This window comes from Otolemur garnettii, unplaced genomic scaffold (assembly GCF_000181295.1).
Source record: "Otolemur garnettii isolate 467f Iridium unplaced genomic scaffold, OtoGar3 scaffold00031, whole genome shotgun sequence".
NCBI lineage: Eukaryota > Metazoa > Chordata > Mammalia > Primates > Galagidae > Otolemur > Otolemur garnettii.
The window spans coordinates 14,620,219-14,635,582 of record NW_003852426.1 but is presented as its reverse complement, the minus strand read 5'-3'; the positions used below and the strand labels follow the sequence as shown (position 1 = coordinate 14,635,582).

Here is a 15,364-nt window from a genome sequence, read left to right as displayed (position 1 = left end):
CAACGCCCGGCCATTTTTTTTTGGTTGCAGCCATCATTGTTGTTTGGCGGGTCCGGGCTGGGGATTCGAACCCGCCACCTCAGGTGTACGTGGCTGGCGCCCCAGCCGGCTGAGCCACAGGCGCCGAGCCGACTCAGTAGGCTCTTAATTTCGCTGCTGCTTCCTAAAGCCTGTAGGAGGAAGAGACCCTGGCCTGAGGCAAAGAGAAGAAAGGATTGTTGCTCTCACTCTGGCATTCCCTGCTCAGGGGCTGGACCTTTGGTCTGACAGGGCAGCTTGACCCAAGCTGTCCTCTGGCTTCAGTCACTTGCTTTCTGGGGTCGGGCTCACTTCTTCCTCTGCTCTTAGTCAGCAGGAAGCATTTTCTTCCTTTCACGTGCTTGCAGGGTGCTGGCTGCTCTGCTGTGTCCCCTCACCCACCTCCCTGCGGTTGAGGTTCACCAAAGTCATTCAAGTGACTCTCTGTCGCCTTCTCTGGTCTTTCATGGTCTTAAATCCTCCTCCTAAGGTGTTCTGTGCTGACTGCTGAAGGCTGTGGTTTCAACAAAGCCGGGTGGCCAGGACCTGTGACGCAAGCCCTCACAGCGCAGCCCAGAATAGCCTCAGCTCTGCTGCTTTTCCAGCTGCCCTATCACTTTGCAAGCTGGGATCTAATTTGCTGTCCACCCTCTCCACCCCAGTCTGTGAGCCAGTACCACTTTCTTTGCCCATGAAATATTTATAATCACAGATTATGTTTCTCTCTGAGTATAAACTTGCTTTTGTTTTTTTCCCTTCAGCTGCTACCCTGACAGGTCAAAGTGCTTCATCTCTCTAGATTCATAAACTTCATCAGTTTCTTTGCTGAAGTGTCCAGCTCCTCTCATGCTTTGACTCCTGCTAGACTGCTGCTGAAGAAATCTGGGGGAAGGAGCTCTAGGTCAGCAGTTGTAGTTGCAAGTACTGGGTTCCAGACAGGACCCTGCTGTTAGCCAGCCATTTGGCTTTGGGCAAGCCATAGCCTTTTGGGGATGTGGAGCTATTGTAGGAGGGCTTGGTGCTCAGAAGACCTGGCCAGCAAGGGTGATTCCTGAGGACCAGCTTGACATTGACTAGGCCCCAACCACCTTGTAGGGCATGCCTTGGCTGCAAATGGAGATTTGGCCAAAGTGTCCTACCACCATCAACCCTCATGAAGCCAACTACCTCTAGCAGAGGTGTGCAGGCCACTTGCTGTGTGATAGATGGTTCCCTCCTGAATATAAGACAGAATTCACCTAAGGTATGCCTCCTCCTGTGTCAGAATGAGGAGAGCCCTTCCCTCAGTAGGGAGCCAGCGGCCCCTGGGGGCAAGATTCCACAGCTTTCACTTAGACCTCACCTGTGCACAGCCTCCTTAGAGTCCTTGCTCAGTCCTCTCATTGTCTCTCTTGGCTGCTTTTCCTGTTTTCACATGTTCTTTCACAGTGGCTGAGAACTCTTGTTTTTGACAAAAATTGCATGATATTGAGAGCAAATGCTTAACTGAAATTCAAATCTGTACTAGAACCTGCATTTCTTTTTATCTTGTAATTTTGTAATTCAATCTTTTTAAAAAAGTTGTGGGACTTTGTTTTCTTCTTTTCTACCTGGAGGATGGTTATGGATCACAATCCACTTCTCCTTGGCATTTTGGATACTTTCTTGCTGAATTATTTAGCAAAATAATCACTTGGGTTTCCTGGGCTTAAAGCAGTGATGAGTTTGCTTCTCAACTTTCAGCATCAAGCCACTGGTTCCCAGCCAGATTTGAGAGAAAAGTGATAGCGTGTTGTAATATGCTTGATATTATGACAGGATGTCTCATAAGACATAGCACAGGTATTTTTTAAAATGGAAATTGAACTTTTTATTTTGAGAATTTCACAAGAGCTGTTGATAATTGTGATAGCCTGGGATATTATGAAACTTGGCAATTGATTTAAGCCAAATGTTTACATGCCAAATAGAGGTAGCTCTTGGTCAGTTAGGACTGGTGATCCGGTGTGTGATCAGAGGCATCCTTCCTGCTCCTCACTCTGGACTTGTACCAGCTCCCAAGGGGCAGCAGGGCACAGGAAGAGGAGGGAAAGAGAGACCTTCTTTCACAGGAGCTGGCCTCCAGTAGATTTTCTGGGCAAGGAGAGGGCTGTGCTGTCCCATCCCCACAGGCTAACCCAGTGCTCTTCCTGGCTGGCCACAGCTGATGCCTGTAGGAGGCAGACTCACACAGGTTGGAGTAGAGCTCTCATTTGTCCTTGTATCTCACTGGCACTGTGTCAGCCAACTGTATCAACTCATCAGTGTGCTTGTAAAGAATAATGAAATCCTTGCTTTGAATGAGGTTTTAGGGTTACCTGTGGATTTCATTGCTCCAGGCTGGGTCTTTGTAATTGATAATAGTTATACAGTTCTCTGTATGTGTGTGTGTGTGTATATATATATATGTATTATATATATATGTATTTTTTTTTTTTTTGAGACAAAGTCTCACTATGTCACCCTGGAGTCACCCAAGAGGTTGAGGTTGCTGTGACGCCACAGCACTCTACCCAGAACGACAGCTGTCTCAAAAAAAAAAAAGAAATACTTTTTGCTGACCATTCCCCAGGGTGGGCCCTGAGCTGTGGCATTCCGTGTGTCCATGTGCTGCTGGGAACTGGATGGTTCAAATGGAAGGAGCACTCCCTGCTGACCACGTCTAGCTCCTGACTCTGCCTCTCTCTTCTCCCCTTCTCTGTTCCCATGGCCCAGGCTTGAGTTGTATTCTTCCCTTCTTCCAGTTTGGAGCATGGTTGTATTGTTTCTTTAAACCTTGTATTCCCAACACCTGTCACATATTGGGTAGGCAGTCAGTGTTAAATTAATAGATTACTTCTGTTCCAGTTTGTGGTGAGGTTTTAAAGGAAAGTAGAACTTTGTGTCCCTAAGTAACTACTGTTAGTCTGGTATGTACTTTGAGTTTTCTTTTTTGAGACAGGAGGGTCAGGAATGCATAAGGTGCCTTTCTCTAAAGGTAAGGCTTTATTGGAGTTGACCTACCTGTGGCTTGAGAACAGTTTATTTCAAAACAAAGTTAAGGTGAACTCCTACCCTTGTGGTTTGGACTCTTTTTTTTTTTTGAGACAGAGCCTCAAGCTATCCCCCTGGGTAGAGTGCCGTGGCATTACAGCTCACAGCAACCTCCAACTCCTGGGCTCAAGCGAGTCTCCTGCCTCCGCCTCCCAAGTAGCTGGGACCACAGGCGCCCGCCACAACGCCCGGCTATTTTTTGTTGCAGCCGTCATTGTTGTTTGGTGGGTCCGGGCTGGGGATTCGAACCCACCACCTTAGGTGTACGTGGCTGGTGCCTTAGCCGGCTGAGCTATAGGCGCCCAGCCGGTTTGGACTCTTTATTATGATCCTGTAGACTTGGGGCTAGGGAGCTCCCCGAATTTTACATATAAAATTAACAGAACTCAGGTTTTCTAATTCCCAGTCAGGCTCTTCATTGCATCTGAAAGCATCACTAACCACTTTTTTTCACCACTGAGTTTAAAAATATAATGAACCTTCCAAAAAACACTTCTGGATGAGGCTATACCCATCCAGCCTGAAGGGGCAGGAAGCAGAGTAGTTGGTGAAGTTAGGAGAACCTCAGCTGCCCTGAGGAACGTGACTTCCTGAGGTGTGGTGACTGGGTGGTTTGGGTGTGCAGTGATGGTGAGTGAGAGGGAAGCAGGTTGCTTGTGATGTGGTAGTCTGAAACCTCATCTCCGAGCCCTGAATTCCCCACGGGATCTGAAAGCTTCAGAGCCTACCTTGCTGCCTTTTCTTTCTTTCCTCTCCTGAGTAGATGCTTCCTCAATGGGATCTGGGTGATTTCCAAACATCATTACTGGCGGACCTTTTTCTCTGTGGATCACTTTCCACTTTGCATAATGCTTTCACTATTGTGCTCTTACATCATGCTTATTGATAAAGTTTTCTTCCAGGTGAACTTCTGTGACTCCAGGCCCCAATGACAACTCTGGGTGGTAGGTAGAGCTAGTGTCCTTATTTTAACGATAGAAAACTGAGTAAGTGCTAAAGTTGGGCCCAGTATTCTTTTTCTTCCTCTGTAGGGCCCGTGCTGTGCTTGGTCCCTCCCCAGCAAAGCACTTAACATCACTGTGAAATTGGGCAACTCCCAGGGGCTGAGAAGCAATCTTTGTCTTGTTCATAGCTCTATAACAAGTGTTCAGTAGATGCTCTCAAAAATATTGAGAGCTCAAAGGTTAAATTTTGGATTCTCAATTTAGGAGTCTATGTATAGATGTCTAATATAGGGGATGGTACAAATTAAGACATTAGCAGGGCGTATAAGGACCTGGATAGGCTTGCATGTCTTTACCCCATGGACTTTACCCACACTGGCCAGATGCCCAGAGTTTCCTGCTCATAGGATGTCTTCCCAGACCAAGTCTAGACTGATAACCCACTTAAATCAGAGTTCACATTCGTGTCCCAAAAATTAATGTGTGCTTTCTTGCAAAGAACTCTTGATGAGATGTGGCTTTGGGGCTTTACTTTTGAAGTCTTTTCCTAGGACTAGCCAGGCATAAAAAGGAGCCCTTAACTGAAACATGGCTCCTTTCTTTTCCAAATATAAAATACTGTGCCCTATTCTAATTTTGCTTCCAATCACACAAAGATTAATATATTCAAGTGTTCAGACAGCAATCAATACAAGGAGTTTCAAGGTGGCATCTGAAGAACTTTTCTCTACAGAGTTCCAGAGGGGAGGAATTACTTCAGGCCAGGGCAACTATCTATTGGATGAACAGAGGGGTAAGAAAGATTTACATACCTCTCTCCTTGGCTCAAGTTCATTGGGTTTAAATGATGTTCTTGGAAGCAATCAGCAGTCCTCAGGTATAGGCAGGGGACAGAAAGAAAAGGAGTAAGCAGAGAAGAAAGAGGAAGACAGCATACGATGGAAAGTGACAGTGTGTCACCATGAATTGGCTGCAGTGTTCTCAGTACCCTCTCTGCTGGTTGCTTCTCACTGACAAAGCTTCTCCACTTTCCTTTGCCTTTTTTCCCCACCCTTTTCACCCAGAAGGTTATAAACATGCTTACTGATGGACAAAAGTTGAATTTTTTATTCTTTGTATTTAGGGGGAAAAAAAGCTGTGCAGGAGATAAGGCAATGGTTCTCAGCTTTGGCGACATCTGGAGACATTGCTGGTCGCCACATCTCATGGGTACAGACCAGGGATGCTCTGGTCATGCTGCTGTGCACAGGACACCCCTACAACAAAGAATTAATCTGGTCTCAAGTGTTGATAGTATCAAGGGTGAGAAACCCTGGTGTATGAATAGGACCTTTCATGTGTAAAGAAGAGAGAGCCTCTGGGAGTTATGGTGAACCAGTGGTTCATGAATTATAGGAATGAAGCCACATTGAAATCCATGAAATTCTGCACTTCTGTATCTACCCATTGCCGTGATTTGAGCCCTCAAGCTGAAGCAGGGGATGGAGAATTTAGAAAAGGCTGTAGCTTTCTGAAGGGTTGAGAAATAGGCTGACACAGTCACAGCCATCAGAGATGGGGGGTCATTTGGCTCACAGAGTGAGATGGGGAGACTTGGTCCACGTGAGTGCATGTGCAAATGCCCAGGGCTGGGGAGTTGGGGCCGAGGCTTTAGCTTGGACTCAGGTGCTGGCTCATGTATTGGGTCACACTGGCTGGGGGCTTTTCTCAGAGCTTTGGTTTCTGCCCCAGCCCTTACTTCCCAGCACTGTTGTAAGCCATAGCACCAGCAACCTTCCTACCTCATGAATCTTCAACTTTGGAGTCCCTATTGGTTTTCCCTCCTTTTTCCTTTTCCTTTTTGGTTTTCACAAAGTGCGGTCCACTCTCCAATGATGGACGTGGTGCCCCTCTTCCTTCTGCAGCTTTGTAGATCTGCTCCTCTATCCCAGAGCTCCAATCCAGTCTCAGCACACTGCTGAGTGACTGTGACAATTTAGCTGCCCACCAGAGGCAGCTCTTGGAGGCAGCAGTCACCTGTCTTTCAGCCTGGTTTTGTAGCACATTGGAGAAGGAACAAAGAAGAGAAACTAGGTTACTGAAGGCTTACTTTGTATCAGTTTTTTGCTGGGCACTTTGCGTATTCTCTTCAAGTAGTCTTCACAGTGACGTGCCATCATTGTCCCTGATTTATGAGTGAGAAAGCCCAGGCTGAGAAGAGTTAAGGGACTTGTAGCAAGCTGAGATGTGAAGTAGGGCCACCTGACCTCATAGCTTGCTCTCTCTTGCTCTGCTGCACTGACCTGTGGTAGAAGTATTTCTTGGTAACGTGCCCTCCCTCAGCTATTAAAATAGTTTTCCGGAAGCGTCTGTTGGATGACCACTGTGGATACTTGGAGTTGCTTCCAGTTGCCTCTTAGGTCAGCTTCTTCAGCTCCTTGATGCAAACCAAGAGCAGTGAGTGTTTCCTGCTAAAGCTGGCCCCTGGCCTTAACAGCACTGTTTCCTGTCACTCCACAACTTAGCCATCTACTCTGGGCAAGGAAATGGACCTCTGTCTTTCATTCTCTGCACTTGGTTGACAGGGGGCTTCCTGGGGCTGGTGCCTTGCCTCAGCTCATCATGGAGCTCTTAGCACCCAGTACTGAGTGAGTTCTCAGTGTTTGCTGAATTACTTATTAGATGAAGAGTGTGAGTCTTTCTTTACCTCCGTGAAAGTCTACCATTCTACTTCTCCAAACCCAATTCCTCTTCTGAAAACCCAAGTGAAGGAAGTCTTTGGGATTGGCCTCCTGGTCTCTTCAGCATGGAGGTAGGGTTTTGTCCCACACAGAGACCTCTACTTAGCTCATGGTTTCTCCACCCCTGTCTGTGCTGTTGCTGCCCTTACACCCAGCATAAGCTATGCCGAGCCCACTGGTACGCCTTTGCACATCCTTTCTTGGAATGTCCTTTTCTCCCTGGAATGGTGGTCAGTCATCCTGTGGAGCCCTGCTCAGACATCTCATCAGTGAAGTCTGGTCAACTGACATTTATTGAGCCCTAGTCTGGATGTCTTAGTTTTCCCCTTAGGGTCCCTCTTGCCCTACTCTGAGTACTGGGAGGCTGACCTGGGTTTTGCATATTCTCTTCAAGTCTCCCCCAGTGACATGCCATCATTGTCCCTGATTTATGAGTGAGAAAGCCCAGGCTAAAAAGAGTTAAGGGTCTTGTAGTCAAGTGGCAAGCTGAGATGTGAAGTAGGACCATCTGACCTCATAGCTTGCTTGCTCTCTCTGCTGCACTGACCTGAGGTGGAAGTATTTCTTGGTAACAGGCCCACTGAACTGCATCAGTGAGTGAGCTTGGAGTCGCACTCACGTTTGTCCCTCCACTCCTCATTTTCTCCCAACAGAGCTGGCCACATCCCTCAATCATAGGTCACAGCTCCCTCTCTCAGCCCTCCACACTCTCCAGGGGCCTTGCCTCAGAGTGCTGCAATACCTGTGGTACTGGTCCCTACTTTGTGAATTATCCCAATTTCAGTGGATCCCTGCTGCCTAGTTGGACCCAACCTGATGCAAACATTTACTATGTGTTCCCAGATGGGCAAACTATGGTTCCTGGACTGGGGAGGTTCTGGAAGAGTAACAGACTCATAAGCATGGTGTCAGGAGCCTGAATCCCACTAACCTGAGACAGTCAGACTTCCTGAGGAGAGATCCAGAGCCTGAAACATCAGCTAAGTGATAGGCTGAAATGGGAACACCCTTTCATCACAGCCAAAGCCAGAGGTATGCCAGCAGTTTAGGGTTCCTGGAGAGTGGCAGCAAGGCTGAAGAGGCAGGTAGAGGCCAGACCAGGGAGGGCTATGTGTTACACCCAGGGCTGGACTTTAACCTTATCACCGCCTTGCTTTAAATGGCCAACGGCTCCTCATCTCAGATGTGCATTTATCAAGATCGCCTGGCTGCTGTGCAGAGAACCCCTCTAATGGGGTGATGGGAGAGGCCAGGCAGGAGGCAGAGTATTCAGTACGTTCAAGATATGATAAGAATACTATGGCAGGGCAAGGGAGGGATGGAGGATGGGAGTCAAGATAAGATTTGAGGGAAAATAGGTATTTAGCAGGTCGAGGTAGCTTGGCATGGAGAAATGTTATGCTGAGAAACAGGGCAAGGAGTCTAGAAATTCAAGTTAGCATAACCAATTATTTTGGGACAGGTTACTGAGAGGTAAATTGCACGGTAAAGGAGATTCTGGGGGGTGAGCATGGGCAAGCTGTGGGATGTGCCTGTGAGGAGGCTGGGCCAGCTCAGTCAGGAACTGGTAGAGGCCTAGGCTGAGGGAGCGGGGGTGCCCGCAGCCTGCCTGGTGCAGCTGGCACGGGCCACCCTGGGCTCTGTGTGATAGGGCTGTGATGGGCGTGCTCCCTTTCTGATGCCCTGCTCTGCTCCTGCTTCTTGGCCCTTCCCTTGTGCTCAGGAGCTCCTCCTCTAGCTGTGTCCTTGAAATGAAGTGCATTCAGGCCTTCCTGCACTTACAGTCTTAAACACATTGGGCCACCCAATTGTTAAACTTCCCCAAAGATGGAGTGGGCAGGGTCTGGTGAATGTTTGGAGGTGAGGCTCCTTATGGAGTCTAGGATCTTGGGAGGGGAGAAAAGGGGGGAAAGGGATTATTTTCTGCTTGTTGAGTTGCAAATGTCTTAGGGACGGTGGGGGTACATGGAACATAAGTTTGGGGGGAGTGTGGAACTTATGGAGAGAGATTCATCGGCATCAGGACATACATGGTACTTCAAATCCTAAGGTCACCCAAAGAGAGGGGAATGGGGATGAAACAGTAAGCCAAAGCTGAGGCTGGTGGAGAAGAAGGAAACAGGGCAAGAGATCAAGTGGAATGGTCAGAGAGTGGTGAGGAGGATGGGGAAGTGGAATCCTGAAAACCAAAGAGGAGAATGTTCCAGGGGCAGGAGGTCAACCTTGACCTCGTCAATGAAGTGAGGCCTTCAGAGGGATGGAAGTGGCCACAGGCTGTCAGTGCTGGAGCTATGGGATCAGGTGCAGTCTGTGGCAAGTTTAGAAGAGAATAGGGGAAGTGCTGGCAACTTCTTCAAGAAGCTGTGCTGAGAAGGGAAGAAGAGAGGTGAGGTGTAGCTAGAGTGCAGCATAGGGATATTTGGGAATGGGAGAGAGTCCTGAGCAACTTTTTGTAGAGAGGTGGTTCTTCTTGCTGTGAGGCAGTCTTTGCTACGAAGTTGTTAGTATAGTGAGCACTAGGAGGTCAATGTGATCAGCAAGAGGGGACCCATTAGGATGGCCTCTGGTTCACTCTGAGGGCTAGGAAGTGAGACAAAGCTGCCTGATGGAGAACAAGGCCCCAGGTGGGAGTGGGCAGAGATTCCAGGAAGGACAGAGTCTGGGGGTTACCTGACTTAGACTGAAGGATATTTGACAGGAGAGTAAACAATGATTTGGTAGAGACCATCCTTGGTCTCTATTCCTGATTGTCTAATGGAAGCTTTGTACCCTTTCAGGTACTGTGGGTGTGGCTGAGGGCTTACAGCAATAGTGATCATATTCAGTGAACACTCTTCTACCTGCCAAGCCCAGTCCTAGGCATTTTATGTTTTTGACATTATCTCATCTTCCCAGTGCCCTCATGAATAGGTTTTACCCTGTGCTACAGATGCAGGAACTGAAGCTCAGAGGTGCGGTAACTTGTCTGAGTTCCCAGGGCTAGGAAATGCGGGAGCTGGGCTGCTTAGCCCCTCCACAATGTGGTTGTCCTTGTTCACTGGTGGAGGTGAGGGGCAGGGAGAAGCTAGAGGTGGGGAGGCGATTGTGACTGATGGAAGGAGACCCCAGTGTGGTGAAAACACGGGAACTTGAGCAAGTACCTCATTCCCTGAGCCTGGTGAGAGGCGGACTGGGTGCTCAGAGAGGTAAGCTGTGTGTGTCTGTGAGGTGTGCCCTGGGGAAAAGGGAAGCTGTCTGCTGGAGTGAGGGGAGGGTGGGAGGGAAAAGGTGAGGACCAACTGCCGAGAGGGAGGGTATGGCCAAGGACAAGGATGGAGGAAGGGTTGCTGGTGCACTGGGGACACTGGGCACTGTGATTCTCCACCTCTGGAGGAAAGCTCTGTCCAGCAGGGGGCTTGTTAGCCATATGGTGGTGGAGGAAGAGAAAAGGTGGCTAGAGATACCCTGGGTTTGCATCAGAAGGGCAGGGCACGTGCAGGCCCTCTCCAGGTCCAGGGCCTATCCTGTGGCCTCCCAGTGGCACGACCCAGAGAGCCTGGTAAGAACTCTGTTTACAGTGTATTTGCTTTTAATTTGTCCACAACCAGAGGTGTGATGCCGAGTGGGTTATATTAGGGAGGCAGTGAGTCCTGAGGCTCAGAGCCCAAAGGGGTTGCAGATTCAAGGTAAGGCTTGATTCCTGTCCTTAAGAAGATCCCATTGGGCTTGGCACAGTGGCTCACACCTGTAATCCTAGTACTCTGGGAGGCCAAGACAGGTGGCTCCCTTGATCTCACCAGTTTGAGACCAGCCTGAGCAAGAGTGAGACCCCCATCTTTACTAAAAATGAAAAACTGAGGCAAGAGGATTGATTGCTTGAGCCCAAGAATTTGAGATTGCTGTGAGCTATGATGCCAAGGCACTTCACCAAGGGTGACATAATAAAACTCTGTCTCAGTTGCCAAAAGTAGTTGACTAAAAGTAAAGGAATCCATGGGTATGAACATATAGTGGTACTTGCTGTGTGTGCCAGATGCTTGGCACGCAGGATTCATTTACTCTTCAGAACAACCCTATGAAGCAGGTATTACTCCTTTTGTAACATGGAAACTGGAGCCAGGATTTGGGCCTGAGTCTGATTCCAAAGGTCCTGTCTTTTAGCACTTGATTGGAACCTTTGTTGGTAGAACAAGGGAGAGAAGAGTAGTTTTATGCTGTCCAGCTTGTCCCTTTGAGCGCACACCATGGATTTGCCCAGAGCATAGAGGTATGAAAGTTAATACAGGCCAGTGCTTCCTAGCTTCTATGGGTCCTTCAAAAACCTGAAACCTGGTAAGGGTTGTGGACACTCACCACACAATAGTTCATACATGCAGAGGCACACAAAGGTTACTTTGGGTCTAATTTCAGGGATTTGAGGCACCCTCCAAACTTCCAGTGGTTTCCAGGTTGAGAACTCCTATGAGAGGTGTTTATTAGCAGTGTGGCAGATGAGACGAGGTGACTGACCATGCCCTGCACCGAGCACATATCACAGTGCACCAAGAGGTCTGTACATATATGTGAGTTTTAACAGTGAGAATTGGAAACAATCTGAAGGACCATCAATAGGGGACTGAGTAAATAAGCATAGCACATGTGAGCTGTGGAATACCGCATGACAGTTTGGAGAAAGGGTGGTATAGGACTAAATAGGTGTAGCTCTCTGAGACTTATTATTGAGTGGGAAAAAACATGCTAGGAGTAATATATACACACCATTTATATAAGATAAATTAAAAGCACTCAACAATATTATTACTGTTATTTTCTACAGACATAGAAAAATTCATGTAAACGCACACAAAAACACTGGAATGGTACCTGAGACACTGCTAATAGTGGGAGATCCTCTGTGGAGGATAGAAGGTCCTGGTCAAATGTGACACAGCTCTATATATGGTGCTTTAATTTTTTAAATAAAAATAATGTATTCCTGTATTATTTATATGCTTGAAACCAATTAAAAATGCAGTACACACACTGGGTGTGTGGGGGAATGAGGGAAAAAGAAAGGGATTCTGAAGGAGGTGGTGTGGGGTAGGAGAAAACTTTCATATCAGACAAGGTCAGTTCTGACCTTGAAAATCACCTGCCAGTGACCTTGGGTAAGTCACTTCAACTCTCTGAGTCTCAGTCTTCTCATTTGAGAAATGGGAATGATAATGTCTGCCTTTTAGGGCTCTTGTGAGGATAAGAGGAGGATAAAGAAGTCCTAGTGCTAGTAAGTGCTCAGTGCATCGGAGCTATTATTATTTTTGTTTGTTTGTTTGTTTGTTTGTTTAGAGACAGAGTCTCACTATGTTGCTGTGGGTAGAGTGCTGTGGTGTCACAGCTCACAGCAACCTCGGACTTTTGGGTTTAAGCGATTCTCTAGCCTCAGCCTCTAGGATAGCTGGGATTACAGGCGCCCGCCACAATGCCCAGCTATTTTTTGGCTGCAGTTGTCATTGTTTTTTAGCAGGCCCAGGCCAGGCTCAAATCCACCAGCCTTGGTGTATGTGGCTGGCATTCTAGTCACTGAGCTATGGGTGCCAAGCTGAGAGCTATTATTGTTATTTTAAATATCAGCCAAAAAATGTGAGCTCTTAATAGGTGACAGCTGGGGTAAGGGCTTTAGGACTGTGTCTGGTTCAATCAGAGATGACTTCCTAGAGGAGGAGTTAGAGCTACTTGAATATGTGTGGGAAGCAGGGCAGCAGCAGTTGGAGAGAAGGCTGTGTGCAGAGGCCAGGAGGGATTATGCCTGTGTGCCTGTTTTTAGTAACATCACTTATTTCCACATTCCAGACAAGGATATTTGGAGAGTCTAAGTAACTTGCCCATGGACACACGGCTAGAAAGTGGAGAGCTGATCACAGAAAAGGGTGGACTAAGGAAGAGAACTTGGGAAAATGCAGAAAACTGGGATAGTTCTGTGGGAGATGGAAGGGAGAAAAAGAATGGCCTCTGTAATTAAAAGACTCTTAAAGAGGGATGTGTGGGATGTAATAGGCCAGCCTTTGGTGTGTGTTTGATAAATGTGGGAAGAGCAAGCTTAGGGGAGACCTTAAGATCTTATATTTATAAGATGCTGTTGATAGAGGCTATTGGTCAGCAGCTATCCATCTCCCCTAGGACCCAAGCAGAAAGGATTTGAAATTCCCCCAGAGGAAGGGGTGTTAGGCTGAGCCGTCCCAGGGAACTGGGTAGTCTTCCCCCACAATCCTTCAAAAACTAGGTGAGTTGAGTGCTGGCTGGCTGGCAGTACTATGTCAGATGAAGTCACTATACCCTGTAATCCAGCAATCCCACTCCTTAGGTTTTCAGCCAGGGCCATAAGGGATGGTGTCAAGGACAATCATGGCAGGGCTGTTAGGGGTGTTGGAGGAAACCTGGGTACCTCTCACCCTCAGAGTGGGTGGGTAACTGGAGGGTGCCCACCAGGAACTAAATGTGCCCATAGCAACATGTATGAAGTTTAAACATAAGGTGCTAAGTGGAGGAAGTAAAAAATGTATAGTGTACTGTGTTGCATGAAAGGAGAGAAGGTTAGCACTCCCCTTGACAAGGATGGAAGAGGCCCTCGGGCCTGACAACACGCATACAGTTAAGGCATTGCCACCTACTTCGTGGCATCTAACCATCGTTTTTTAGCAACTGTTGCAGTATACTCTTGGTGCTTAATAAATGTAATAATATTTAAAAAATATATAGTGTACTAAGTATGAAACTAAAAGATACATGTACCTGTTTTGCAAGAACACCTATAAATGGTTGGCTATATGTAACCATTTAAGGGATAAAAATGAGATAAATGGGGCCAGGTGCAGTGACAGGCTATGGTGGCTCACACCTGTAATCCTAGCACTCTGGGAGGCCGAGGCAGGTAAATTGCCTGAGCTGGCAAGTTTGAGACCAGCCTGAGCAAGAGCAAGACCTTCTAAAAATAGCTGGGCGATGTGGCTAGCACCTGTGGTCCCAGATACACAAGAGGCTGAGGCAAGAGGATCACTTGAGCCCAAGAGTTTGAGGTTGCTGTGAGCTATGATGTCAAAGCACCCTACTGAGGGCATGAAAGTGAGACTCTGTCTCAAAAAAAAAAAAAGAGATAAATGCAAAGGGTATGTAGGGAAATCCAGTTTTGCAGGTAGGAAAAGAGGCTTAGTGGTCAACCAATATTTCTATACACATTATGCCATCTAGTGGGCACTCGACCCAGCTGCCCAGGTCCTGGAGCTCATATGTGACCTTGGCATGAGAATATCCTGGTCAGGGGCTGTTTGGGCTGGGTCCCTTGAGCAGAAGTGAGGTGTAGGAACTGTCTGGGATTGGGTGGGTGTTAGGCATGGTCAGCTGTAGGCCTGGCCATTGGAGCTGGCAGCCATTTCTGGTGTAGGGGTCAAGGAGGATTCAGACAGGCTTGCCCCCGGCACCCCCTACCCCCCACCCCCACCTCCCACCCCCCCAACCCCCGCAGACGGGCCATCTGACATCAGGCCAGCTCCTCACCACCTACTGTGGGAGGCAGGCAGGGGGTTCCTTAGGAGGGAGGGGCTGAGGCTCAGATGCCAAATTTTCAAGTGCAGCCCTCCCTAGTGGCAGAAGCATCTAGCACAGTGGTTCTCAAACCACAGGAACTATATTAAAGGCTCACAGCATTAGGAAGGTTGAGAACCACGGATCTAGCAGGATCATCACAAAAGCAAAGAGTAGAGAAGAGAAAGGGAGTAGAGACTCAGTCTAGAGAGAGCAGCAATTAACTTACCCAAGAGTGTGCACAAGGACAGGCTGGGCATGGTGGCTAATGTCTCTAATCCCAGTAATTTGGGAGGCCTAGGCAAGAAAATGACTCAAGTCCAGGAGTTCGAGTTCGAAGTTATGGTGAGCTATGATTGCACCACTGCACTCAAGCCTGAGCAACAGAAGAAGACCCTGTCTCAAAAAAAATGTACAATTTGGCATCAGCTGGCCAGGGTTCAAATCCTTTAGGAAAGTTCTTCATGCCTCAATTTTCCCTCCTTGGAAAACAATAGTATCTGTCTATGAAGTGAGTGAAAATAATGCACTTACAATACAGTCCCTTTCAGAGCGAGGACTGTATAAATGTTGGCTGCTCTTGGTATCTATCATCCACCCCTGTGGGGCTGACACTTTATGTTTCCTGAGAGAATGGGGGTTGGGACTTTGGGGGAGGATGATTGGTCTGGGGGCGTTGGGGGACAAACAGAAAGCCTTGGAGGTCACTAGCAGCAGGTCCTGGGGTTACTGGCTGGGAATGGACCATAGCCACAGATCCAGGTCAGTTCTGGGAGACAGGAGTGGAGCAAAGCAGAGTGGGATCTGGGGGTGGGAATACCTTATTCTTGAGGTTTGCAATAATGCTTCTCTATCTACTGCCTGAGTCCCTCTGTTCTCCCAAACCCTTAGCTAGATTATAGAGGCAGGTGTGATCAGGATAAATAAGCCCCTGTCCAGGGTGGAGCTGGCAGTCCCAGTTGCCTCTAGGGTTTGAGCAGCCCTTCCCTGCCCTGCCTCCCTCTGCAGCCTCTGTCTCATCATTTATTTCAGCTGCCCCTACCCCCATCCCTAGCCTCTCCTGGCTCTTGCTCCAGAGACTTTTTTTTTTTTTTT

At 47.9% G+C, this 15,364-nt stretch overlaps 1 non-coding gene across 1 annotated transcript; it reads left to right on the top strand.

Annotated features, from left to right (window-relative positions):
- Positions 1-13,259: 13,259 nt before the first annotated feature.
- On the top strand, positions 13,260-13,385 carry LOC111725091. Its single transcript, XR_002773239.1, has one exon. It is a non-coding gene; the product is annotated as a U6atac minor spliceosomal RNA (small nuclear RNA).
- The last annotated feature ends 1,979 nt before the right edge of the window (positions 13,386-15,364 follow it).